At 35.1% G+C, this 26,160-nt stretch overlaps 3 pseudogenes; all 3 read left to right on the forward strand.

Annotated features, from left to right (window-relative positions):
• Nucleotides 1-455: 455 nt before the first annotated feature.
• On the forward strand, nt 456-785 carry LOC149388881 (monothiol glutaredoxin-S6 pseudogene; annotated as a pseudogene).
• A 3,766-nt stretch (nt 786-4,551) lies between these two features.
• On the forward strand, nt 4,552-4,857 carry LOC149388882 (monothiol glutaredoxin-S6 pseudogene; annotated as a pseudogene).
• Nucleotides 4,858-18,544: 13,687 nt separating this feature from the next.
• LOC149388883 (monothiol glutaredoxin-S1 pseudogene) lies at nt 18,545-19,227 on the forward strand (annotated as a pseudogene).
• Nucleotides 19,228-26,160: the final 6,933 nt, after the last annotated feature.

Raw genomic sequence — 26,160 nt, forward strand, 5'->3', positions numbered from 1 at the left:
AGAAAAATCTCTGCTCAAAATACAAAAAAGTAAATAATAAAAATAACACGATCCCACTTTCGGCGATATATATATCAATGTACTTCGAACTGTGATCTTGTATTCAAGCTCATGATAAACTTTGATCTAGATACTCAAGCTATCGCCCAATGGGAGGTCGGTCAGAATATATATATAAAACTAATAATCATCTAAAAAATACTATTATCATTTGGAATAAAATCTCCTTTCCAATATGCTCCATATTTCTTTCTCATGCAACCACGTAATTGACACTGAACCAAACACAACACAGTCTATACAACACTACCAAGCACATGATAAACAACCACCTAATAGTTCACACACATAGAAGCTGATAATACTATAAATACGAAAAAACAAACTTGGATAAAACCACAGCCAAACCAAACCAATAACAAAGGGCAAACAAAGTACGTAATACATTAATTATTATGGAGCAGTATTTGGGTGGGATGATGGAGGGAAGGCCACTGGTGATGTTTGGGAAGAGTGGGTGTCCGATGTGTCACTCTGTGAAGACTCTGCTTCGTGATTTCGGGGCTAACCTCACAGTCTACGACCTCGACCGTCTCCCCAACGGTCTCCTCATCGAGACCCTTCTCCGGCGCGGCGGTTCCGGCGCAGTCCCCGCCGTCTTCATCGGACAGAAGCTAGTTGGCGGCGCTGAGGTCATCATGACCCTCCACCTCCAGAACAAGCTCGCTCCCATGCTCATCGCCGCCGGGGCTATCTTCTTTTGGCAGAACCAGAAAGGTCTTTGATTATCATAAGAGTGTGTTGATTTACGTATCAAGCAATCGTGCTTTTTTAAGTTGAGCCTAGTAAGAGGTTTTGGCTGTAGCGAATGCATGGGTTGGTATGAGTAATAATATTACACGTACTCTTTTGTCTCTCTTTGGACTTCTTAGTATGGTGTATACGGAAACATGAATATGAATATAAATGGGAGAAAATAGCTATTTTGAACTGTGTGATTATGAAAATAGCAAATTTCATAATATTTTAAACTCTTGTATAATTCATAATATTTATGCGCAAATTACCTAACAGATACACAGAAAAGTTCCAGGCATGATTTATTCCAAATACTAACGAATCTAGTAAACGACAGCCAATAAATCGAAGGTATTGTTTGATATATAGGTGGGACTTCTAGCATATGCTTGTATTCTTCTTCTCTGTTGTTTTGCTTCTCCTTTATAGTAATGTGTTTGAAGATCATGGAGTGATCAGACTCATGATGTGATAGTTACTCTGTAATTTCTCATTGTTTCATGTGAGTGAGTAATTATTTTGCATAATCATTCAAAATTAATTCTTATTGAGGAAACCTTCGAGCCGTGTTCTCGTGTGGCTATTATTTAAATTACGATGTGGTCACGTTTTTTTAGTTTGATGATTAGTCTTTGACCTACTAATTTTTCTTTTCTTTGAAGTTCTATTCGTTAGGGTTCGTTCTTCCTTATGAACGGGTCCGTGTGGATTAATATTGCCTTGCTTCAATATCCCTAGAGCCAAGTTTACTCGAGTCCCATGTGGATTAATATTATTCTCACTATTTCAATAACTCGGTATACTTCGGTAGCTCGGTATTTCAGACACAGCTAGGTACCTTGGGCACAGCTAGATACATGTGCGAATTTCAGGAGTAACATATGTGTAGCTGCGGTGTCCGAATTCTTCATGTCAGCGCTTCTCAATGACAAACACCGTGACAATACAAACTTTTGGTCGAGAACCTGATAATCAGTGTTATGTATCACTGTTCCAGCGAGTGTCCCGACTATGTAGAAGATTGATTAAGAAAGAAAATGGATAACGAGGAGTATTACTTACCTCAACCCACCAATGACTCACAATCTAAAGTCACATTTTGTTTTATAACTTAGCTTCACCGGTTCGTAAAAAGAATAAATTGCAATAACAAAACTCAATTTCTATCACTCACAATTAAGTAGTACTAAAAGATATAGATATGGGCATAAACAAAAGCATCAAAATAACTTATCTACCGTCACACATAATATAATCGATCACACACTCTGAATTTCTAAAAATATCTCTAAGTGGATAAAATCATCTTTTTATAGAGGTCAACATATTGGGCGAACTTTCTAGGGTTAAAGAGAAGATTCACATATCAAAACACAAATAAATATTCAAGAGGAAAATAAATCGCCACAAAATTCAGAACGAACCTAATTTCGTGATATATGTTCAAGGATCAAGCAAAGATGCTCCAACAAGTACAACGACATCTTGAACCGTTTAGTCGAACCACAAAATAAAGCTTATTAACACCTACGATGGATAGTATCATTATGTGAATAATTATATGTTTATAAAATTTGTAAAGATTGGTATAAATTGAACTGTTGGTTAAATGTGAATTGTGTTGTCCAATCTTGTTATCTAGAAATATCTATTTAAATTGGAAGTTATATGTACGGTCATACGAGTTGATAAATACGAAACGTTTATCAATTTAGTATCTCGTCTCTCTGTGGGTCTTAAGTAAACAATCGATAGAAGGAATCTATAATTTCGATATGGGTGGAAATAAAGTAATATCCGATTTTATCAACTAGCGCCAGAAAATCCTTTAAATAGCGATAATATTTTGTATATATTCCATCGAAGATTGTGAATAATGCATAGAGATACAAGCAGATAATAAGAAATAAAAAATAAAAATATAAAAAGAAGAAGATACAAGCAGATAAAGTTTTCCGTTGTTTTAGGATGTGCCAGTTAGTCCGGATCGACTTCAAGTTTCGGTACGGAATTTATTATTCAGGCATATCACTATATATATTCTCGTCCATCAAAAAGTGACCTAATGACAATCGTCTTTTAAACAGACATAAAAAAGGAGCCGAGGCTTTGGGAAGTTTTAATGTGTTTTTAGGAATATGTGAGACAAGACTAAAGAAAAAAGTAGACAATATACATTGTGATAGATAAGAAAGTGAAAAATTTATTTTACGAAGGATTAATATAAGTTCTGTTAGGATTCGAAACACAAATCTAATCTAAAATCAGAAAACAGATCATTTGTAAGGAACGAAATTAATTAACACACACGTATTTATATTGGTTCACTTTCAATGCGAAAACTACGTCTACTTTGTCGCTGCAAATAATTCTCACTAAAACCCAAATCAGAAGAAAAAATGTATTTACAACTCTCTTGCGCTCTCAAAAGAACATCGGCGCATAGGATATTTATAGGGAAAACGTTAAAGTTAACAGAAATATGGGCTTCAGTCTTCACCTCGGCACCAATTAGGCTTCACACCTCTAACAAGTTAACATAAAATATAGTTATCGACTACCATTTATTAAATTTCACAACCAACATTTATTTTTCTTTTAGATATATAGTCATTTCACTTATTTTCAACCCTATTAGAATGATAACTATATATTATAATATGGGTATAACAATAGTTATATTTATGCAAAGAATTATGGTTCTTTTAGGTAAATGAACTGATGCATGACAAAAGTGTCTCGAATTTATGATAGCTTGGGATAATAACGTCAGAAATTAAATTAATTATGTCTAATACTTCCTATGTTTTAAAGTTGAAGATTTTTTTTTTTTTTACAATTTTCTCTCTTGTTCTCTCTAAATTCGGCATTTTTTGAATCAAGGGGTTTTAGATGCCTAATATATCAATAAGTTTTAGAAGCTATAATTTAGCGTTCATGCACAAATCAACAAATCTTTAGATTTATCTCCCTTTATTTCACGTTTGTTTATCTTTTCAGCCCACCAGCTCATCAAGACTAGAAATTAAATCAGTTCTTAAACACCATCACGTAATAGGTTTGACCTAAACCAGTTCTTAAACACATCGATCTACCACGACTAGAAAATCTCTCCAACAGCATATGCTATATATTTATATATATCATTGTAATATATATCACATCAATGTATTAATATATATATATATATATATATATATATATATACCGATGTAATCAGTACTGTGCTCGATCATGTTGTCAAGCTCATAAGCTCATGATATGGCTTAATCAAGATACTCTCAAGCTAACCCAAGATGTCGTGCCATCATTCTATATCAACAAATAATATCATCTAAAAACACACTATACCATATGCATATGGAATAAAATCATCCCCTTTACAATATTCTCCCAAATTCTCCTTTTTCAACACGTACTTAACACTGAACCAATCACTAGCTACAAGTGCAAAGTCTACACAACAGTATCAATCACATGATAAACACAACCTAATAATAAAACACATACTAAAAAACTAGTTAGGTCACACTTTAAATAGAAAAACAAATCCGGACAAAGCAAACCAACAGCCAAGAACAAAGTAGTAAGTATTCATACTACCCAAACCATTGAAAAAAATATATATTATTATATCTGATTTATATATATATATATATATATATGTATATATATATATATGTATATATATATATATATGTATATATATATATATGTATATATATATATATGTAGCAGTATTTGGGTGGGATGATGGAGGGAAGGCCACTGGTGATGTTTGAGAAGAGTGGGTGTCCGATGTGTCACTCCGTGAAAACACTGCTTCGTGATTTCGGGGCTAACCTTACAGTCTACGACCTCGACCGTCTCCCCAACGGTCTCCTCATCGAGACCCTTCTCCGGCGCGGCGGTTCCGGCGCTGTCCCCGCCGTCTTCATCGGACAGAAGCTAGTTGGCGGCGCTGACGTCATCATGACCCTCCACCTCCAGAACAAGCTCGCTCCCATGCTCATCGCCGCCGGGGCTATCTTCTTTTGGCACAACCAGAAAGGTCTTTGATTATCATAGGAGTGTGTTGATTTACGTATCACGCAATCGTGTTTTTGCAAGTTGAGCCTAGTAAGAGGTTTTGGCTGTAGCGAATGCATGGCTTAGAACAAGTGATAGTATTATTGCACGTAGTCTGTTAAGTTTTACCTCTCTTTTGAGTTTTTAGTAGTACGTATTTATTAGTACGGAAACATGCATGGGTTGGTATGAATGTACATATAATATTGTCTCTTGTTACTCATACTCTACATAGCTGTAAGACGCCAAATATTGACATTTCCACTTGGTTGCTTGGATATACTTCTTCAACTGTATTGGGTCTTTTAAACTGCGGGTTGTTCTGTTTGCGCAGTAGAAAAAAGTCTGTGGTCATCATATATAGCGATGAACAATGATTAACTACTCATGTAACTCACACGTCTACAGATGTTGTGAATGAGTGATCATAGTCACCATTCTTCATCACCAATCTTGGCCATGCAACCACAAAATGCTACCACACAATCACTTGCAACCTCCTCTACAGCTCTCGAACTCCCACGCAAACCTGTTCCTGAACCTAATGATCTATGTTATTACCCAGGGCGTGCGAAAAAAAAAAAAAAAAACTTTAGTCAGATTGGATTGCCGGTTTTTGTTAAATCACCGGTCCGGTTTATAATAGTTTTTTTATTAATTTTTTTTATTTAATCTGGTCTAGCTAATTTTTTTAATTTCGTCTAAAACGATCCGATCCGGTCTCAAAATTTGAGACACGGTTTAGACTGGGCCGGAATGGTTTTATATTTTTGAAGTGTTTTTAATTCTTTTTTTTTTATATATAATTTTAAGTTATTTGAACCTGCTGATTTGAGTTGGACATCTTAATTAATATATGTTTGTTTTTATTTTATATTTTTGCTATTCTTTTATTCAATTTGTGGAAAAAAAAAAACATAAAAAAAACAGATATCTAATTCATTTTAAACTAGTACAATTGGAACCGTGCCGGTTTAAAATGGTAGTTCGGTTGAGTTTGCTGAAACAGTTCTGCCCGGTCTAACAAATTTAAAAGATTTAAAAAACTCCAGTCCAGTTTGAAAACTGATATTATAAACCCGAACCGGACCACGCAACTATATTATTATCAAGCCTAGTTAACATAACTTAGCTAACAACACCCCCAACAAACCACAAACAGCCTTTTTCTGATCGTTCATGCATAAAACTTATTCGCTTACTTTAAAAAATTTATGATATTTTGAAACGATGTGTATGTCATGATATTAGAAAATATGGACAATCGACCAGAGTATTAACACCCGTAAAGAAAGAGAAGGTGCATAGTAGTAACACAAAATTAACAAGCTTATTTACCGACATGAATATAAGGAAAAATAAGAGACGTATAAATTTAATAAAAGAACTTGGTATTGTTTATTAGAAATACCCAACCAATACTACATCGTTATTTTCACTAAAAAAATGACTACACACAACTTTGGGCGATTTCATAGCAGGTACTAATACCTTGCAAGAATAGACTATTGTTCATCTGGATGGGTCTCACTATGTTAAGTGGGACTCACTTGTATTAGTGTCATCATTGTGATGATAAGTAGCAATTTCTTGTAAGAATGATTAGTTATAATGTCTTGCTTATGGTCAAGGAAAGCTATATTTTACTCACGAGTTATAAAAATAAACTTATTATTGGTTTAGAGGAGAATGAATTTCAGCTGAATTTGTTGGGACACAACAATCTGGCCTGAATACCCTTAAGAATGATCCAAACTAATAGGATTGTCAAAAGCTCATGAGAATAATTTTCCATGGAGTCGATTATTGTGGATCCGTTTGTACTCATTGTTGGCACATTCAGTGATCATCTCATCGTTGGTTAAATTATGCACATGAGGACCTTTAGAAATCCTATTTTCTTTGGAAACCGTACAATAATCGAATGTAGTCATCTCTAAAATTTGAGATACGTCAACAATCGATTTTTCCTACGAGGAGACAACATTCGGGCCTCCAGTCCATATCATGTTTTTTTATTGGCCTGCATCATGTCTTTAGAAATCACTCAACGTGATTAAAATGATCGTTTAACTAGTGTATAGAACAACTTGTTGAACAACTAATTGTTTTAGGCAATTTTAATCAAGATGATAAATGACCAAATAATCAAAGTAAAAGTAGTAAATGACACAAGAGAATTGGTAATCCTGTTCGGCGATAAACCACCTATTCAGATGGACTGATACGTACGGGTGAAAACAATCAACTATATCAATAAGTCAAAAGAATAAGAATATTAAGTTTGATGACTCCTTGACAACACATCTGTTTAACTCGTCCAATGGATGTAAATCCGAACTCTCCTTATATTAGAGACTCTTTCTCTATGTTTCACTCAATCTTCCCTCGAAGATTATCAAGCACGTTAATGCAAACACATGAACTCAAAAATTCAGATCAAAATAGTGATCACAAAATTGCAAGTACCAAAAGCTAGTTGTCGATGTAGATCTCCAAGGCAGAGAGACTATCTAAGGGTTTAAGGCGAAGTTAATTTTCCTAATAATTGTGTATAATCTAATTCAACCCCAAGGAGCTTTATTAAGTCAACCCACAAATCTCTCGAGGATCCAACATCTTTTATTAGTTTCGAGTTTTGACGTTCTTGGAACCGCAACGAAATTGTCCTACAATAGTTAATCATAAATCTAGATTGAGAAATTCGATCTCTCCCTTGGAGGTTGTGTCCAGTGGACTAGGTCTAAATTTATTACATGTATAGGTGTTCAGTTGCTCGCCATTTGGAGTCATTTTAGCTCATCATGAATAGCTTGCGAGAATTCAATCCTTGAAACGATATCTCGGCATCCCTTGAGAATGATTCTTTGAAAACAAAAATTAACCTTAGGGGTCCTCAATGAGGATGTATTATGTGGACTCCCTCGTCTTTGTTCCTTTTGGATGAACCTTAGGCTTTTTAGCTTGGGATTGTCATGGAGAAGTGGATACCCCACGTATGTAGCTCTCTCTTGACGAAGAGTCTTGGGAGTTTTTAGCTTTGGGATCATCAATGAGAATTGAATTCACGAGACTCGTTGTTGATGTCTCTTGAGAACGATCCTCGGGAAGTTTTAGCTAAGGGGTCGTGTGCGAAAACTAATTCTTGAGACTCCCTGTTTATGTTATGTTCATCGAGGACGATCCTTTGGACTTTTTAGCTTAGGGATCGTCAACAAGAAGGGTTCTTGGGATTCTGCATTGCTATTATTTTATGATGATCTTTAAGATCTTTTTAGCTTAAGAATTTTAAGCTTCCCTCTTCCTCTTCCTTTTTTCCCGACTAGCAATGAATTATGTATATTTGTGCTTATAAACTACAAACACTTATCTTAATTTCTCTTCTATGAAGTACAAATACAGAGCAGATATGACTTTGAAGAAGTCTATTTTAGTTCATTACGTATTCAAAGTAAGTAACGTTCATTTATCGAATAAAGTTCCGATGATCCAACACGAACCTATAGTAAATAACGAAGAATTAAAGTCTAGTACATGTCATCATAAGAATTAAAGTCTAGTACATGTCATCGTTCAACGTATAACTTTGGCCCAAACAAGGTTTGGGCTAGTCACACGTGAGACGCTTTAGTATAAGTGGAGTTGAACTTTGTAGAAGCTTCAAAGGAATAGCTTTACTTTTAGCAACTCCGTGTCCTCACCGCGTATGACTAAACCCCCATGGGTATAAATATAGGACCTCTCTATCATTATTTTCCGTCATAGAGTACATGAGAGGAAACACCAAAAGATTTGTGAGTGTGGTCTTTCAAGTGAGCAAGTTTGTTTAGATATGAAATAGTCACCTTCAATAATTTAGATAATTTCGGCAAATTATATTTTGGTTTTAGAGAAATGTTTTTGTCACGATGTGAGGCAAATATTATTTTTGCTATCTCGCTTATCCATGTCACGTGGATCACACACACGTATGTATATATCCATATACACACACATTTTCGCTCGTTTTTTTTAAATGCTTCATTTTTTAGCTAGTTCGAATGCGAGTATTTCGATATGAGTTAGTGCTCATAGATAGATTGGAGCTATTTTTTTTAGGATATAGTTTACTACAATTTGTGATATCCACTAAACACAGTAAATGGTGTATTACTTGACGTTTTGAGCTACTCTTAGGTACGTACTACCTTTTTTTAATATTTTGTATTTGTCGGTTGAGTCGAACTCATCTCTTTATTTAGAGTGATGGTTACTAAACTAATAAATCTTATCTTATTAGCTCGTATTTAATTAGCCTATTGTTTCCCTTATACATACATGCAATCAGACACACATAAATACATACAAACAAGTAGTTTCCTTTAAATTTTATTTTTCATTTTCATATACTTAACTTTCTCTGTCTTCATACAAACTCTCTTTTTTTTAATAAATCCTTGAGTGTATTTGTGTGTGTTCACATTGTTAACTTTTTTCTCCCTAAATAAATGCTGTGATATACCGCCCGAAAACAATAGCATCAACAAAACAAGCCAAGGTTTTTTTTTTCTTTCTTGGATTTGAAGTTCATGGTTGTGGTTATATATACGTTTATTTGTGTGTACATAGAAGTCTATAGAAGAACAAACATATAGATTTAATTACCACTTGCTTTACTTATCTTGAGAATAATATCTTTGAAACCTCTATGAATAACAGGAAGATATTCTTAGAAAATAAGAAGTGATAAAAATTTTCTTAGAGAATGAAGAAAAATCTCTCTCGTGTGAAGACTTGCTTATTATTAATATTTTGAGGCGAACAATATGGCAATATGATATGGAATATGGATATATGTATGGATGCTTGTTTAAAATTAATGCGCTCCAGCTAAAGCAACTATTTGAGGACAATATGCCATCAAAACAAGAAAAAAAAAACACGTGGCACACGCCTTGGGACCACCAAATGTCAGATCGAGCATAAAGACAGAATATATCATATATGGAATAGTTTACCCCGTGCTCTCCACTAAAGTAGAAAAGAACTACTCATTTTTTTTTTTTTGAGGGAAAATGAGATTCTGAAAAGAGATTTTGCCTTGAGTAGTGAAATAAATTGTATGCTCTACTTTTTTATTCCCTCTTGGAATACTTTTTTTTTTATACCCCACGCATTGTCATTAGCCAAACTTCACGTGCAATATCCTATTTTAAAAAAAATCATAAACCAACCCTCTTAATACAGGCGTCTTCAAACAAATTGTCACAATGCACGAGTATCATGTCATCATAGACTTGAAGGAATTATACTCATTTAGAGGAGGGAAACTATTCATGATAATAACCGCACCTTGAACAATTTATAATCTTAAACTCTACTTGTCGAAAATATATTATAATGCCTATTCTATAAAGAATTGACATTCCTTTGAAACGTCAAAAACACATAAATTCTTAAGGTTTTGTCGCATATATAATTATATATTTATAACTTGTTGAAGTAGAGTACTCGTAGTCGTAGCCGTGGGACTACGCTTTGCATTTTGTTCCCTGCATATCATCAAATCGCTAAAGGTATCTTAGAAAGGAGAGACGAAGTTAGGATAATTTATTTAGCGAGGTGAAGATATAGATTTTATGTGTTATATTATATATAGTTTTGCTTAAAATAGTATACGGATTATATCCGAAATTACTTAATTTGATATTAGATGGTTGTTTAAGTATGTTGTTGAAATTACTTGTTGAATTGATTTATTTTAGCATAGTTAATTAAATAAACAATCAATCAAACAATAAATAAAGCAATAATGGACACACGGAATTAGTAATCATGTTTGGTGATAAAACATCTACTAAAGGGGACTGATACGTCCGGGTGAAAACAATAAACTATATCAATCATCAAAGGAACAAGAATATTAACTTTGATGACTCTCTCACAAACACATTCGTCTTTGACTTCTCCAATGAATGTAGAACTGAGCTGCCCTCCGATTCGAGACTCCCTCTCTAATTCACCTCAATCCTCTTCCGAAGATTGACGAGCACGTCAATGCAAATACACGCTCTCACACACTTTGTACGACGGTACACATGTTGCAAGTTTTCTTGAGCTCGTTGTCGATGATGATCTCCGGAATAGAGAGACAAGCACAAGAATATAGCTGCGTGAATTAACCGAACAGAAAAGTGAATTGATCAAAACAATTCTAGGTGGGTTTCATACGATACGATTTCTAATCTCTCGTGAAATCTAATAAGTCGAATGCACTAAGAAATTCGTTCTTATATGTCTGTGAAAATCGGAACTATACATCGTGCTTCATTTATTTTTCGCGCATGAGGAAAAATACATAAATACACTTTTTCTTGAACTATACATATGTCTTGAATTCGCTTGTTCAACTTTTTGAAACTTTGACTTGAACAACTGTTACACTTTGTTTTGTCAAATTTAAAATTATGCCACAGATGATCCAACAATATCTTTCCAAGATAAATAAAAATATATATAATACGCTAATGCAAATTAAAGCGATCGGAAATATTTGTATGTATTTATACAGTGTTTTATCTTAATGATTTCACTTAATTCATTTTTATTTGGGTTTAGTAGATATATATAGCCTTGTAAACATTATAAAATTACTATATAGCTATGTTTATTGTAATTAAATAACCATGGTTTTGCTTATTAATATGACCAAATTATAATTAACCTTTCATTGATTATAAGTAAATAGCCATGCTTTCTTTACTATTAATATGGCCAAATTACGTAATACACAAAAAGTTGTGTATAAAATGTTTGAATTGTACACATGATTACACATCATCTGAATGACTATTTACCTATAATAAACGAAAAATTAGCTATTTAGCAATTCACAAATTTTTAGTGGTTTAATTACGTCGAAATTTGTTTTTATTTTTGTAGTATGGATACGTGTCATATTTCATCCAGGAGTACCAGTCTAAAGATCTCTAATTATTTAACCCCGAATTGATATGATAATCTATTTTTTATTATTATTCATAGTTGATCAATTTTCCTTTTTGTGCATGTTCACCATCGGAGCTACTCAAAGTCAAAATAAATTTTCTCTTTTTTACAGTAAATAATTTTACCTTGTTAAAAAGGCAAAATGATTAATTTTACATTTTTATCACCATGTTAGACCACTTCAAATGTGAGAATTTTATTATAGTCAAAATTTAAAAAATAACCGACACGCTGACGTGGCACATTATCTATACCGTTATTACTCTTATTAATTATTCAATTAATATAATTTAATAGATTTTTGCTTCAGTAATAGTCGGTAATAATTGTTAATAGGTTTCCTGGTTCCATAAACTTATTAACAGTTATTACCAACTATACTAACTGGGATGTTGTTGTTTTTAACATCCGCTATGGCTAAAAATGTGACGGAGAGCTATGGCTAAAAAATGTGACGGGGAGAGAGAGAGAGAGAGAGAGAGAGAGAGAGAGAGAGAGAGAGAGAGAGAGTATTTAGGTATAGATAAATTGTTTTAATTTAATTTATTTTTACCACGGAATGAGGGGAAAAAATAAGGGCAATTTAATCTTATGGCATCAAAGATTAGCTAATTACCAAATATTACTAACACTTTGGCTATTTCACAATTTCAAGTGTAAAAATGTGACGAAGAGAGAGAGAGAGAGAGAGAGAGAGAGAGAGAGAGAGAGAGAGAGAGAGAGAGAGAGAGAGAGAGAGAGTATTTAGCGGTATATATAAATTATTTTCATTTAATTTATTTTTAGCAAGGAATGAGGGGAAAAAATAAGGGCAGTTTAATCTTATGGCATCAAAGATTGGCTAATTACCAAATATTACTAACACGTTGGCTTTTTCACAATTTTAAGTATAAAAAAAAAAGCTAGTTGGCTAGAGCGTCCTTAATTTTAAATTTTTTTTCTTAATTTTAAGTCATTAAAATCTAGTAATTTGGGGTTCACATCTTAATCAATAGAATATTCATGTGAATTTTTTAAAACAAATATCTTATAGCTGAATTTCTATTAATTTTGTAAAAAAAAAATTAAAATTAAAATAGTTTATATATACCGGTCTAAACCGGACGTCTTAAATTGTATTCTTTGGGTTAGTTTGTTTCCTTAAACAATTTAGTATGGTCTCAATCTTTTTAAAACTGTTTAAACTAATCTGATATGATTTATTGATTGATTGTATACCATTAAATCGTGCTCACTCTTAGACTATGGTGTGATTTATAATCCAATGTTGAGCCTTTGTGATATCGTGTATAAAAAAAATTATGAGTAATATGAATGACTTTTTAATTATTAACTTAAATCCATTTTTTAGCTTTAATGTTACTAGTCACGTTATGGTCAGAAATTGTGGATTATATAGCTGACCTGATTGATGAAATTCCCAAACGTGCAGCACCATGTAAAGAATATGTAAATATCCCACGTTGATAATTAAATTCTTAAAAGAATAAATAAAAGAAGCGTGACCCCAATCTATAATGCTCAGCTTTAGGTGTTCAATGAATGTATGATTCAATTAGTAGGATTTCTCAAGCCAACGACATCTGATGAAATGATTATATATTTCAATCTAATGACGATATATTCTAATAATTATTAAAAAAAAAAAAAAAAAAATTGTCAATGTATAATAAAAGAAATGTTCACAATAAACTTAATAAAACAGAATATTAATATCAAAATAATAATATTAGACTATTTTTCTAGTAACAAATGAGAAAGATATTCTATTTATTAGTTTACCAGTTATTTGAGTGTGAACAATTTAACGCAATAATAATATTTCTTATTTTGAATATGGCAAGTTGTTTAACAAATTTAAAATATCAATTTTGTTTTTTTTTTAAGTTTAGAGATATAAAATGGTTAGATTACTTAAAAAGACATCTTATATTACTCAAAGACTAATAAATATATTGCAATATATATATATATATATATATATATATATATATATATATATATATTCTTCTGTCATGTTTCACAATTTCTTTTACAACAAATCATGATGCTTACATGTGTATTTGGTTTTATTGTTTTACCAAGTCATATTTAAATTATGAGATTTTTAAGTGTTAAGCTTATTTTTAAAAGGGAGTTAAATGTAAATTCAAATATCATGAAATTAAAATAGCCATTCTTATACTATATTCTTAAACTATCCTATTTAAAACCAAAGTGCTCAATAATTAATTCTAACAACTTTTGTGTTCAAATCTTTTATGTGGTGTTTGGCTGAGCTTATCAAGTTTGTAATATAATTTTCTCAATTTTTAGACAACTATTTGTTGTTTTATTGTTACTCCCTTTTTCATAATTCATCATTCACTTCGAATAACATATTTTATGGATTTCATATTCTCAAATCCAGAATTAGTTTAATTTATTTCTAAATTTCGCGAACGATAAATATTATTAATTATCATATGTCTATACTATAAATACTATTAATTGTCAGTATCAAATTTATTTTTCAATTTTGCGTGATAAATATTATAAATCATATTCTAAAAATAGCTAACTTCATAGCACCACATTTCATCATTCCCAAAACATCTCTGTGTCTGTACTCTGTACTATAAATACTATTAACTGTCAGTATCAAATTTATTTTCAATTTTGCGTGATAAATATTATAAATCATATTCTAAAAATAGCTAACTTCATAGCAACCACATTTCATCATTCCCAAAACATCTCAAACACATGTAACAATGAAAAACCTTAAAACGTAATCGATTACCCAAACAAAAAAACTGATTCACATACCTTCGCGAAATCAATTACAAAAGTGATCTATTTATCAAAAAAAAAAAAAAAATTACAAAAGTGATCTAAAATAGATTATTAATTGTTAGATAATTATATTAAAGTTTTAACATGGAGATCCATATGTTATTTTTTACATCTTTTTAAACAAAATTTTTTGATAATTATTATTGCTTTTATAGTATGAGGAAGGGAAGCATCTCTCTATCATTTCTTTTATCATTGTAATTTTAAAATGTTCTCTATATTTTATTATCATTGCTTTTATTGTATGACGAAGCATCTCTCTATCATTTCTTCTTGTTCTGTTGTATTTTTTAATTGTTTATTTATTCTTTTTCTTTGGAGTGGGCAGGCTATAGATTTTCTTCAACCGGATCCGAATCTCTACACTTTCTTTCATAGACAACTTGCAATTTCTTTCTCAGCTTTAGTATATGCCAGTAAATAATATTTAGTAGTTCAATACTTGACACACGATATTAAGTGGGTAAAGGGATGTTATTTTTAAAAAAAAGTCTAATATTTTATATATTTTTAAGTTAGCCTCAACATTTCTAATTAATTAATTAAATATTTTTCTCCATTGGCCTTATCTAAAAAAGAATACATTACTCATAATTTGGACCAATATCACTCATTACAAATTTTGCATGGAAGCTTTTGAGAATGAGATCATTTGACATATATGATGGTCTATTTTTCATACATGGTATATCGTCAAAATACCATGATAAAATATCGATATCCATGATAAGTCATCAATCATGATAAATTATCGATATAGTTACCGTTAAGGGAAAAAAAATTGAAGTGGGAAGAAGAAGAAGAAGAAACGACAACAACAATAACGGGACATTTTATATTGATGATTTTTTTCCACATGTATAATAACCCTAAACAATAACTGGCCTAATTACGTCTAAAATATATAACTCACTCTAATTTTTTAGTTTTTTTGTTTCACCAAACCTGTCTTTTCATCCACAAATATTATTCTCTATAATAAATTAGTTGAATTCATTGTTTCACATCAACCATGAAATTCTCATACGAGCTTTATCAAATTTTATGTACCAAATTTTTAACATGTTTCGTGTCTTTTGGAAGATTTCTTGAAGTTTGTCTCATGGATAAACTCATATGGACGGATGGAAATTATGTTCGATCCCTCTCGTTTCGGACATAAAACTGTATATGCGAAATCCTTCCATTCCAGAAGCAGAATCAAACTTTAAAAAATTAAAGAAAATAATCGGTTTAAGATTAATCAGAGAGGACAAACGGAATTAAAAAAAAAAAAAAAAACTATTCCGTTCCATTTTTTTCGCCCATGATCTGGAATGGAATTTTCCGTTGTTTCGTCTATTCCGTTTCAAATGTCCAAGAATACTCATGGAGATGTTGTTTTTTTTTTAGTTGTTTGTATACTTCATCATATGTTTGTATACTCAAGAATATTATTGTGTATCATAAATTTCAAGATTTAAGTTATAACTTTGGATCTTATGTTAAAAATTGCAATTTTTTTTAGCTTGTTGATATTTGTTTTCAGCCGGATAGCGTGTTGTGACGACCATCGTGTGTATTAAAGATAGATTTATCAAAAACATTCGAGATAAATCTGATTTTACATAAATAAAATTTCATGCTATATATCATGTCATTTCAAAGGACTATATGACTAGAGTACCAAGAATCCCAAGGAACATAGACTTAAATCAAAGAATGCTAATAATCTAAATTGAAATTATGTTTAGTCAAATATATATATATATATATATATATATATATATATGATGTCGCACAAAATGTAGCTAGAGTCAGTATTTGCGACAATCTATTCCGATGTAATAGATGAAAAATATAAAAGCAATGAGTAAAAAAACTGTCACAAACAAATGGCAACTTAGTTCGGTGCAAACGTCACTTACTCTTGAGGCATTTTGCCCCGTGGAAAGAAAATTCACTATATGAAAAGTAGTTAATAATACACAATTATGTTATATGAACGATCTTCATCTCAAGGCGATTTTTCTACTATTATCGTGAATTTTAACTTCGGCTCCCCCTGAATCTGAGATCCCTTCACTTCTAATCTCAAACACTTTCTCAAGTGTTTGGTAATTTTCAATGTCAACACTCGTGATAACTCAATCACGTAATAATAAAACCCACACACAACACTCTAACACTCAATGATTCTGAAATAGCGTCTACAGAGTTACACCACACAAGTAGTTTCTCGGTCCGCCGATCGTGCACGTCTAATAACCCTAATTGTGTGAATGAATGCGTCAAAACTACTACGGGCATGATCTTTCCTTTTTATAGTAGTCAACACCTCTGAAAGTTGAAAATAAGGTTTCCTTACCCATTCACGCGAAGAAAATATACGTAGAAGGTCATCTGTGAATCATACTAATGAAACAGGAAACTTGTCAGATATACAGTTTTGTACACAGTGGCTAAAATGTCTCAACATATCTTAGAACATGTTGCAAGACATCTTACCAAACAGACATGCAAGCCAACAACACATGTAACAACACAAATCAACGTCCATGATATATAAAACACAAGATAGTAAAAACGGAGACACGGAGACTAAAAGTAAGCAATACAAAGCGGAACTGAAACAAAGTACCACAAGTTCAAATAGATTAGTACTTAAAATTTCTCTCCAAGTGTTACTCCCTTTATTACACATAACTGAGCCATAAGCTCAGAAGTGCTGAGAACGACTTATATCCAACACTTAGATCCAAAAGTAGAGTTAAGGATCATCAAACGAAAGAGCTTATAAGGTAAGAGTCAACCCATTCGAATAGAAATTTGAAATAAGAGAAGTTAGAAGGTCAAAAACTAGTGAACAAAAGTGATCACGTAATCGAAATAAACGCTTGGGAACATGTGCTCGAACGTTCAACACGAAAAAGACTCAAAACACAATAACCACCCACTCCATGCGAACGTGGATAGTAACCGAATATTTGTTAGATCGTGGGTCTGATCAATTCATTAATCCCGACCTCTATAAAAGGCAAGAAGAAAAGCAATAAGGGAACAATTAACATACACATACCAAAGACTTCACCTATATCGTTCACGATCCTCAATCGTTATTCCTCTTTTTCTTTAACTCGATTTTTCTATATTTAAAGATAATTTTGTCTATTTCATCCGAGTCCCGACACCTCTTTGCTCGAAACTTATTTGTTTTTTTCTCAAAATAATTGTTGTTGTATTATTTTTGTCTGTTTACACCAAGTAATTAACTTCGTTTGAATTCAAAGTCAACACTAGAAAAAGGAGATTACAGCATAATTATTATTTAGGGACTTTTGACCTAGCAAAAGTAGTCCAATACAAACGTGCAGTTTTGCACCGTGTATATATATATATATATATATATATATATATATATATATATATATTGATATAATATGTATATATTGATATAATATGTATATATCCAGTGCATCGAGCCAAAAAGAGGTCTCTATCAAGCAATCATGAAAGGGCAGTCAGGGAATATTCCAATAAAACGTAACTTTCTCTCTTTGTGGCCATCGGTTTATGAGAATTTATCGAAAACCATTAAAATACAAATAGTGAAAAGAAAAAACCCTAATATTGAGCTGTATTTTAGCCATGAGCTTTTGATATCAAGATGATATATTATACAGCTATGATAATAATATATTGCAATCTAACAGTAGCGCGCAATATGTCCCAACTTCATTCAAAAAGTGTCCAATATTATTCTATATGCGTTTAAGATTTAAAATTCCCACCAATTCTGAAGAAAGAAAGAAAAAATGTTAACTAGTCCCACTAGATTACTATAAAAAGGCAATTGCATGCAACAAGATTTCCTCACACCAAAAACATCACAGATATCAACTGAGATAAATATCCACATATCATCCATCATATATACACACATACATAAATATATAAAAACTTCTGTATCTAGGTCACCAATTCAATACAAAAGAAGAAGAATGGCTGATATTATAAAGAGTTTGATTGCAGAGAAACCTGTGGTGATATTCAGCAAGACCTCAGAGTCAATGTGCTTCTCGGTGAAGGCTCTGATAAAGAACTACGGTGCGAACGCGACGGTGTACGAGCTCGACGAGATTTCCATCGGCGTTCACATCGAAAGAGAGCTCCTCCGACTCGGCTGTTCGCCTTGCGTCCCCGCGGTTTTCATCGGCCAGAAGTTTATCGGCGGCGCCGACAAGATCTTCAACCTCCAGCTCAAGAACGAGCTCGTCCATTTGCTCATTCAAGCCAAAGCCATATGGATATAGTAGCTATATATGCTCGCTATATATTGAATAATTAGTACGTGCTTGTTTTGCTTTCTTTGGATTTTGACCCCCTAGTTTCTGTATCTTATAAATAAATTGAGAGTGAGATATGTCTGAATTTCTAATAAGGGACAGAGATATAAGAAATATGTACATGTTAGATGTATCTTATTGTACTGGAAAAGGTAAAACACTTGTTTTTACGCTACGATTCTTATATATATGAGAAGCTTTATGAGTTTGATCATTATATGCGTCTAGTTTTGTACGTCATGTCTCATGAAATCGTTGCCTCTAAATAAAGGTTGTAGGTAGGGAAATATGTATCTCAAGCTATACATTTATTTTTAATTACAATATCCTTTTTCTTTGGATTATTTGGAGAGAATAAGTGGAATTTTGGGTTCGGAAAAATGACCGTTAAAATAAAATATAAACCAATAATTAGGAAAGTAACAATGATAAGATTAGCAACTTATTGACCAATTAAAAACAACTAGGTAGTGCTAATTTTTATTTCTTTTTAATGTGCATGGATACTTCCTCATTAGGAAAAGTACCATTATAAATTCAATCTGGCTCCTAACCCAACTCTCCGATCTGGAATTGTGGAGGCACTGGCCTCGGTCGCTTGCCTTTGTGCCTACACCTCTAGGGGAGAAGAAATAACATAGTTTTTGCTAGCCTGCAGTCTATATTCCGAAGAAGACTAGAGACAATGGCAAAGCGTGAAGACGGAGGTTTGAGGGCCGTGGAGGAAGTTCAGCGGGGCCCGCCTGCATCAGTTGTCGAACGTGGGCCGTCAGTGATGGTGCTACGTCGCTTGTTGGCGACGGTTGTGTGGCATCACTCATCATCGGCTACGATCATCGGACTCTCGTTGTCGTAGATCTCTGTGTGGTAGTTTATGTTGTTAAGATTTGATTTTTTAAACATTTTTAAATTCTCGAGATTCTACAATGGTACAAAATCATTGTAGAAGCTTTCTACAAAGGTTTTGTACCGCTGCTAAAGCCCAAAAATGTAGTAGTATGTTTTGGAATGATTTATTTTTGTTATGTTTTGGAATGGTTTATTTTTGTTATGTATTGCTTGGTTCGTTACAAAACGGATTACTCGTCGTTCACTATCTCAATTCGAGCTTATTAAGTTTTTTATACATTCTAAGGAAGTATTTTCTTCATATCAACGGATCGTGGTTGATTGTATCTATTCATTATAAGCGTTTTAAAATGATTTAGTATGCACAAGATGAAACTTAAATTTGTGATATGTGAGATATTGTTCTCGTGAATCTATAGATGTTTTACCTCTAATAAAAGATCCGTGCATTTTTTCAAACATAAAAATAAATATTAAGAATAAGAATAAGTGGGAGTTTAAATTGAATTAATATATAAGTTTCTATCAGCGCATGAAGCTGATACGAAGGATATGATATCACAAATATTATTCATAGTGTTAAAAGCTTATATTCTCTCCTCTTAGTGTGTCGTCATATGACGGAATATTTATTGGAAAGAATGAGTTCTTTAGTGTGTGCATGTGTATATATATATAAAATATATAATTAAATAATTGTATTTTATTTTTTACAATTGCATAAAACTAATATCTCTCATGTTCATGCACCATGTGTAAGAGCTCTTTTTAGTATACAAATCAACAAAAATGAATTTTAACACTTATAATAATTTTAACACTTATAATCTAAAACAAATCTCTGGCCTTTGGTATTGTATTATTTTTCAGTAATTTATTTAGTCCTTTAACGTTCTTAAAATTTTTACTCATTGTTGTTCATTTTAGAAGTGCATAGCCCCTATTTACCAAATATATTGCTTGTCATTTGTATTTATTCTTTTTCATAATTTTTGGCAGCCAGCTTTAAATTGAAAGTAAAAGACCTACATAAATTTCCATAAAATCATTATTTTTTAAATAACCAGTTGCTGATACAAAATATATAATTAGTGAGGGATTTCTCTACCATTGACATATGTGGCCGGTATATGTGGTCGGAGAAAGGCGGCGACATCCTCGTAAGCTTTGGCAAAAAATAATCAGTAAACTATCATATGATAATATAATCAAACGACGGTGTTGTCGTCAATGAATAGAACTTGACAATTTTTTCTCCTATATCTTTTCATTTAGGGATTGACAATATAGTTATTGAAATTTTTGTATAAAGGTTGTTTGAGTGAGTTTAGGGCCCTCGGAAGATGATTTGTCGTATTTTTATATTCTTCCATTTTTCTTTAAGCTGTGCACAAACATTATCTTTTTTTTCTTTTCTTTTTTTGAATTTTTTACAAACATTATCCAAGCAGTGGTTGGTATTTATGCGCAAATCAACGGTCGAGATTCTTCAATCTTTTAAGATTCCACTACATTGGAGTAAAAAATTGCACTAGCATAGGCAGCTCAATCATCGCAAATTACGCATGATGAAATAACCCTGCGAGAGTAAATCCACTTCAAATCATCGGAGCACACCAATATACTTCACGAACACAACAAGAAATAAGGGCGTCGGCCACGAAATATGTCACGGCTTAAGCCCAAAACGTTACGGCTAGGGTGGAGTGGTTAAGCGGGTTTGCCGCAGAGATGATTTGGGTGGAGTTGGGATTGTTAAGACTCCTCACAAGCAAACGACAGTCAACTCAAACGACAGATCACCTAAATAATAGGTCGTTCCTCTCAAACACAACAGTGCTGATATGGCGATCCTCCTGCAGCATCCCCTGACCAATCACTGTTCATCGTACTAGCAGATGGATGTTGATTGGGCAACGGTTTTACCCGTACACTTCCAGCTGCAAACCATCAGCATATTCTAGCTGTCAATATCGAATATTCCCATCCTTATCTGTACAAACCTTTGTGTATAAAAGCATTTACTAATGAATGAAAAGCCAAGCTGATTTCTTTTCTATTTCAAGTCATTATCTTGTTTACTATTTTCTCTATATGGTATCAGAGCCAATATCAGCTTAAAACCAAAAATGGCAGAACCAAACCAAGCCCTCCCTGAACCAGTAAACCAACAGCCTATCATACCCATTCCTCAACCCATGATTAACCCAGGAAACCAGATACTCACCATTAGACTCACTGAAAGCAACTACCTGCTCTGGCGCCAGCAAGTGCTGACTGCAGTTCGAGGTCACGGCCTGACAAAAATCCTCATCCCCACTGGACCACCACCACCAGCTCAACTCGACGGCCAACCAAATGCTGCTCATGACCTATGGCTCCGCCAGGATCAGCTGCTGGCCTCCTGGCTACTCGCATCTATAAGTGAGCCAATTCTTATCTCTACTGTTGGTTTGGATAATGCTTGTCAGATCTGGTGCACCCTGGAACAAGCTTTTGCAGGGCAGTCTAAGGCAAAAATTCTTCAACACAAGCTCCAAATCCAGAAAATGAAAAAGGGAAATCTCACAATGAGAGAATACCTGTCAAAAATGAAGGCGTGTATCGACATCCTGTTCTCTGCAGGACACAGGCTGTCAGTTGAAGACCAGATCCTTCACATTCTCGCCGGTCTCGGCAGTGAGTATGACCCTGTTGTGGTCTCTGTCACCACTCGATCAGAACCATTCACTCTGAACGACGTGAGCTCTCTCCTCCTCAGTTTTGAAGCACGCCTGGACAGAGGAAACACCAACTCAACCAACGACTCCAACCTCCCAAGCATCAATCTCACTCAGTTCAACAACCAACGCCGACAGCAATACCCCTCTCGGCCTTCCCCTCACCAATACTACTCACCTCAGACCTACCAATACACCAGCAGGGGGGGTCGTGGTGGTCGTGGACGCGGCAGAAGCTCCAACAGCCGTCTCCTGTGCCAGATCTGTGGCAAACAGGGCCACGTGGCATCGCGGTGCTTCAATCGCTACAACAGCGCATTCACTGGTTACACCCCACCAGATGGGTCCTCCTTCTCAGGCAACAACACCGGAGGCAACGCCAATGACCACAACACAGCGTGCCACAACCCATCAGCCCTGGCCGTGATCTTCTCCCCAAACGAGACTTCCCCAAGTGATGACGCCTGGTATCCAGGCTCCGGAGCTACTCACCACGTCACCAATGACCTGCAGAATCTCAACATTGGGAGTGAGTACAAGGGCAACAACAAAGTCAATGTCGGCAATGGTACTGGACTCTCAATCTCTCACACTGGCTACTCTACCCTCTCATCACTTAAACCCAAATCCAGAAATTTCATTCTAAAAAACTTACTACATGTCCCTAAGATTACCAAAAATCTGATAAGCGTTTCTCAATTTGCCTTAGATAACCATGTGTTTTTCGAATTTCACCCGTTTGTGTGTTTTATCAAGGACCAGGTGACCCGGCAGGTTCTTCTTCGCGGAGTGCCTGAGCATGGACTGTATCGATTCAAGTTGGGCCCCCATCACCACCATGCCACCTTCACTGTCCCTCAACCTGCAACCCCTCTTACAGCTCTCAATCAATCACAGACCTCGACACCTAGTATCCATGTGGCTCAAACTGTACCCATGTGTTTTACCTCACAGACTATTCCATTCAGTCAATTTCCTAGCAAATATGATGTAATTCACTGGCACCAACGGTTAGGCCACCCCACGGTCAAAATAATAAATAAAATCATTTCTTCGTGTCACTTGTCTCTATCTAAATCTCTAAATCTATGCTCAGCCTGTCAACAAGGAAAGTCACACAAATTACCATTTAACAGGGCATCCACCATCACCACCTCGCCTCTCGAAATTATCCACACCGATCTTTGGGGCCCATCCCCTATTCAATCACGAAACGGGTACAAATATTATGTTAGCTTTATCGATGCTCACACTCGTTACACATGGATATATTTTCGCAGACAAAAATCCGATGTTTTTCCCACCTTCACAAATTTCAAAACAAAAGTCGAGCTCCAACTCAAAACAAAAATTCAGAAAGTCCAATCCGACTGGGGAGGGGAGTTTCAAGCCCTCACCTCATTTTTTACCACCCATGGCATCGATCACTTAGTCTCTTGCCCGCATACCCCCGAGCAGAATGGCGTTGCTGAACGTAAACACCGGCATATCGTCGAGATAGGTCTCACCCTTCTCGCTCAAGCATCCATGCCCCAGAAGTTTTGGGATGACGCATTCTTCTCAAGCACCTACCTGATAAATCGTCTTCCATCAGTCACCTTAAAATACCTGACCCCTTTTGAAAAACTATTCAACAGAAAACTCGACTATACCTTTCTCCGGATTTTTGGTTGCCAATGTTTCCCAAACCTCCGCCCATACACCAAGCACAAACTTGAATTTCGCTCCCAACCTTGCACATTCATTGGATACTCACCACAACACAAGGGGTACAAATGCTTGGCCCCCGACGGCCGTACATACCTCTCACGAGATGTCACATTTAATGAGTCGGTCTTCCCATACCATACCCGCGCCTCAACTACAGTCGATACAGCTCCATGCTCGCCTCCTCTGATCCTGCTGCCGGCACCTCAGGTACTTACTGACCCTATCCTTCATCACTCCCATACACCACACACATATACCAACTCTCAAACATACTCAGCTGCCTCGGTTGACACCCATCAAACCACACAACCTACACCTCCCTCACCTGATCCCAGCCCACCAATCAATAGTCATCCACAGCCCACAAACACCCACCATATGATCACCAGAGGCAAACATGGAATCAGAAAACCCAAAGCATATGCCACAACCATATCCAGTACCTACAACCTATCGGAGGAAGAGCCACGTACCTTGCAGGATGCACTTGACACTCCCAATTGGCGACAAGCGATGCTAGCTGAACTTGGGGCTCTCAAACACAACAACACCTGGTCCATCACTCCTGCCCCATGTCATCGGAAAATAGTAGGCTGTAAATGGATCTAGAAGGTCAAACGCACAGCCAAAGGGGTCATTGCTCGTTACAAAGCCCGGTTAGTAGCAAAAGGGTTTCATCAAATACCTGGTCTTGACTTCTCTGACACCTTCTCCCCGGTGGTCAAACCAGTAACGGTGCGCGTTGTCCTCACCATAGCTCTATCTCGCAACTGGCGAATTCATCAGCTCGACATCAATAACGCGTTTCTCAACGGAGATCTCAGTGAGGAGGTGTACATGGATCAACCACCAGGCTTCGAGATCCTCTCACCCATGCCCACTGTCTGCCGTCTCCACAAGGCAATCTATGGGCTCAAACAAACCCCAAGGGCTTGGTTTGAAAAACTAAGAGCCACACTCGTCCTCTTTGGCTTCACCGAGTCTCGGGCAGACACCTCTCTATTTCTGCGATTTTCTCCAACTTCAATTGTGTATCTTCTGGTATACGTCGACGACATTATAATCACTGGCAGCGACCCAACCGAGGTACAATCATTAATCTCGAAGTTAGATCATACCTTCTCACTCAAGGATCTCGGGCCCTTGAGCTTTTTCCTCGGTGTAGAAGTTCAATACACCCCGCAGGGTATCCACCAATCCCAAAAACGATACATTGTTGATCTTCTTCGTCACACCAATATGCTCAATGCCACCTCGTTGCCTACACCCATGATCAGTGGCCTCCGTCTCTCAGCACACCAAGGTGATCCTGTTGAAGATCCCACACAATATCGCAGTGTAGTCGGAGCATTACAATACGCCACAATTACTCGACCCGAAATCAGCTACAGCGTAAATAAAGCCAGTCAATTCATGCACAACCCACTACAACCTCACTGGAAAGCAGTCAAAAGAATCCTACGATACCTTGGTGGCACATTGAATCATGGACTGCTACTCCGTCGCTCACCAGATCTCAGCATCACATGGTTCTCAGATTCCGACTGGGCGACGGACATAGACGATCGACGGTCCACCACTGGCATATGCATCTATCTTGGAGGTAATCTGGTCACCTGGAGCTCGAAAAAGCAACAGACAGTTTCTCGCTCCTCGACTAAAGCAGAATATCGGAGCTTAGCTTCAGCCACCGCCGAGATCCTCTGGCTTCGATCACTTCTCACTGAACTCCGAGTCTCCAGCAATCAGAGCCCTGTCATTTGGGTAGATAACCTGAGCACAGTGCTCCTGTCAGCAAACCTCATCCAAAACGCGCGCACCAAACACATGGAGCTTGACCTATTCTTCGTCAGGGAAAAAGTTCAAGA

This window comes from Urtica dioica, chromosome 8 (genome assembly GCF_054948205.1).
Source record: "Urtica dioica subsp. dioica isolate 48M chromosome 8, U.dioica_male_clone48M_v1_H2, whole genome shotgun sequence".
Taxonomy (NCBI): Eukaryota; Viridiplantae; Streptophyta; class Magnoliopsida; order Rosales; family Urticaceae; genus Urtica; species Urtica dioica.